This window comes from Rhagoletis pomonella, unplaced genomic scaffold (assembly GCF_013731165.1).
Source record: "Rhagoletis pomonella isolate Grant_MI unplaced genomic scaffold, Rhpom_1.0 Rhpom_scaffold_00009, whole genome shotgun sequence".
NCBI lineage: Eukaryota > Metazoa > Arthropoda > Insecta > Diptera > Tephritidae > Rhagoletis > Rhagoletis pomonella.
This window is the reverse complement of record NW_023458563.1, coordinates 26,754,913-26,758,823: the sequence shown is the minus strand read 5'-3', so window position 1 is coordinate 26,758,823 and position 3,911 is coordinate 26,754,913.

The following is a 3,911-nucleotide window of genomic DNA, read 5'->3' as shown; positions in this document are numbered from 1 at the left end:
TCTTGTTTGGCGACATTTTACAAATGAAAAAGTATGCTGTCAAATGCCCAGTCAACAAAACTCTATCTCGCTTGCGAGAGAAAAAAGCAGAACGCAAGCGAGATTTTCAAGCATGTGAAGACGGCCGGTTATTGAATCGTTTGAATGCGCTAGTATGCCGACCATTGCATAAAAACGATTCAATGAATGAGACTGTGTGCGTGGAAATCATTGCTCCGCTACCGCTGTTCGTATATGGGTGAAACACGCGTGTGGTCACAGAGCGCTCAGTAAGCTATGGCATGTCGATCACTGGCTAGGTAGAGAAAGAAAAGTGTGTGCTATGACATGCCCAGACTTGTTTGTCTCAGTTTCAGTTTTGCCATCACACATTAGGTCAAATGATAAATTTTTCTGTGCGAAATTAATAGCAGCTAAAATATTGCATTATTGTAATGTAAAAAGATGGCAAACGTTAAAACAAGTGTAAAGGCAGTAAATAAAATGTTAAACAGACTTGGCTTTCGTAAACCTATATATGTATCTAAACGTTGAAAGCTTTAGAAATAAGTTAAGTGATCTCAGTACCATAGTAGAAGAAAGTGAAAGAAAAAAGCAAACAATACATGTAATTGCTCTTAGTGAAATAAGGATTTATGAGAATGAAAACAGTTACAGTGAAATCCGCTTAAGTACCCCCCTACCCCCTCTCGCTTAAGTACCTAACCCGCTTAAGTAACCAACATTTTTGGACACCGTGAATTTTTTAATATAATCAGAAGAAAATCCCTCTCTTAAGTACCTCCCCGCTTATTTACCCAACCCGCCTTAGTACCTCGAATTTTCGTGCCCCATTTGCAATTTTACTTATAATTTTCTCCTTTTAAGTGCTCTTTTAAAATTCCTTAAAATATTTACGTATTTTCAAATTCAGTAGCAGCGCTACAAACCTTCGGTAAAAAAATTCTAAATAATCAACGGTAACTTTTAGCCACTTGAAACTTGCACATTATTACACTAACAGGTCTATTCTGCGCTGGTAACATAAATTTTGTAACCGGTAATTAAAGTGTCTGTCAATTTTTAAACCTTTTTCGCGTTCTGCGCGCTCTTGTAATCGGTAAATTTGGTTACCATCTCATGAGCTGGTAACAAAATATTGCCCCGTGAAATATGCAACACAAGAATTTCCACAAATCTCCATAGCTGAACTGCTGAATATTTTCACTGCATTACCAACGTACCTAGAATCGCGGTGACAAGAAGTGGTAACATTTTTTGGTAATACAATTTTCCGGTCACAAAATCTTCGGTAACGTGCAGAATAGACCTGTTAAATTGAACGGGCTATAAAACTGTATACTCAAAACACACTTCTGAGAAAAAAGTTCATAATTTCAAACTTGTTTGAATTCGCTGATGATTTTTTTTAAGTATTTTACAAAATCTTAAGCTTAGGTTTATATGGTATTTGTTAGGGAGCAGTTCAGCATATTAATTGATTGAAAAACCTTAAAAATTAATAAATAAACATAAGTGGCAAACAATGTCATTTTGAATTTGGTACAAAATGTTATGTCCAACTTTGACTTTTTAAACAATTTAATTCTTGTAAAAATGACATACCATTGCACTAAATATTTTTCTATAAAGTTTTTCTTTACTTGTTTATGTGTTTAAATAATGCTACGATTTTGGTTTTAAACTGTGCTTACTTCATTAAATGTTGTTATTCAAGTATTTATGTAAGTTAACAAGAAGATGTAACTTCATCAGTAATTATGTTTGCTTAAGTACCGCATCGAGGTACTTAAGCGGGTTCTTTTAAGTAGCAAACCCGCCTAAGTACCTCACAAAGCTGACATTTTTCGTGAGGTACTTAAGCGGGTTTTACTCTAAATATATATAATTTGGCAATATTTTTTAAAATTAGCCACTGTATAGATAAATTGTTTTTGTAACTAAGTGGCATTTTTTCTTAAATATAAGTATTAAAAAAATGCATTTAAACTTACACTGACAAAAAGGAATAGTTTCGACAACTAAAGATATTTAGTTCCCGAATTTTGACAATATTTGGGAACTGTGACCAAGGATTGGGAATTATTACCATGGGTTGGTAATTATAACTAAATATATTAAAGCTTCTAATATTCATCTAGGTTGTACCAAATCGTTAATTTAGTTGAAGGGTTTGGTAAATACATACTAATAAATATTTTTTTTAAGCATATTTCTACACATTCCATTCAACTTAACGTATGGTTCATAAAAGGATGTCATTCAGCTCTGCTAATACAGATAAGCTTCTTTCAACACATGGTTTAGTCATAGTTACCAAATCTTAGTTGAGGCAACCACGATTTGGTTTGAGAGCGGAACATATTCATGCTTGTGAGCCACCCCTAAATAATGCTCAGCGCTCTCTCAGCACATGTGTGTTTCACATACGAAGAGCGCCAGCTAACTGGCCATCTCCACAGGATAAAATTTATTGCTGCCCAGCTGTCATTTTGGTCGCTAGATATAAGTTATATCAGTGGCAATATTTGTGTGGGCTTTTTATATCTTGATATAAGCATTTGTAAGATAGCTTCGAAAACGTATTTTTGCCGGATTTAATCGCTTAAAAAATTTAGAAAATTGGCTATTTTACATCCAAATACATAATTACGAATATTTTAACAGGAAACAGCTCAATTTTTGCTTTTATATTAAAATAATAATGATGTTGCAGCCACGAAGTTTTCGAGCAAATGAAAATGTAGCTGTCAAACTACCAAATTGCCGGCAATAGATGGCAAGATATAAGCTCTGATATATATTGCTCTCGAAGAGCAATGAGCGTTCTCCATTGGCAAATTATATTCTGACATATGTATCAAGATATAAACTTTATCCTGTGGAGGCGGGCAGAAAGCAATGCACACAGTCCCACTTACCGGCGGTCTTCACGTGCTGGAAAATCTCGGTTGCGTGACGACAGAGAACGTTCTCTGGTGACGACGCATGCGAGAAACCGCACGTGTAGACCGCAAAAAGTACGAAGCATGCTTTTTCTCGCATACCGAGCGGTATGCGAGCTCTCGCTTGCTTTCAACTGTCATTTTTGTTGTTTGACAGTTATGTTCTCATTTCGCAGAATTTTTCAGAGTAGCAACATCGTTTATTTTGAAGGCAAATACATATTTAGAGGTAGCCATTTTTCATTTGAAAATAGTATACATGTCTTTATGCAGATTTTCTAATTTTCTCAAACTTTTAAGAGCCTGCAAGGCTTGAACCTTCTTGTTTGGCGACATTTTACAAATGAAAAAGTATGCTGTCAAATGCCCAGTCAACAAAACTCTATCTCGCTTGCGAGAGAAAAAAGCAGAACGCAAGCGAGATTTTCAAGCATGTGAAGACGGCCGGTTATTGAATCGTTTGAATGCGCTAGTATGCCGACCATTGCATAAAAACGATTCAATGAATGAGACTGTGTGCGTGGAAATCATTGCTCCGCTACCGCTGTTCGTATATGGGTGAAACACGCGTGTGGTCACAGAGCGCTCAGTAAGCTATGGCATGTCGATCACTGGCTAGGTAGAGAAAGAAAAGTGTGTGCTATGACATGCCCAGACTTGTTTGTCTCAGTTTCAGTTTTGCCATCACACATTAGGTCAAATGATAAATTTTTCTGTGCGAAATTAATAGCAGCTAAAATATTGCATTATTGTAATGTAAAAAGATGGCAAACGTTAAAACAAGTGTAAAGGCAGTAAATAAAATGTTAAACAGACTTGGCTTTCGTAAACCTATATATGTATCTAAACGTTGAAAGCTTTAGAAATAAGTTAAGTGATCTCAGTACCATAGTAGAAGAAAGTGAAAGAAAAAAGCAAACAATACATGTAATTGCTCTTAGTGAAATAAGGATTTATGAGAATGAA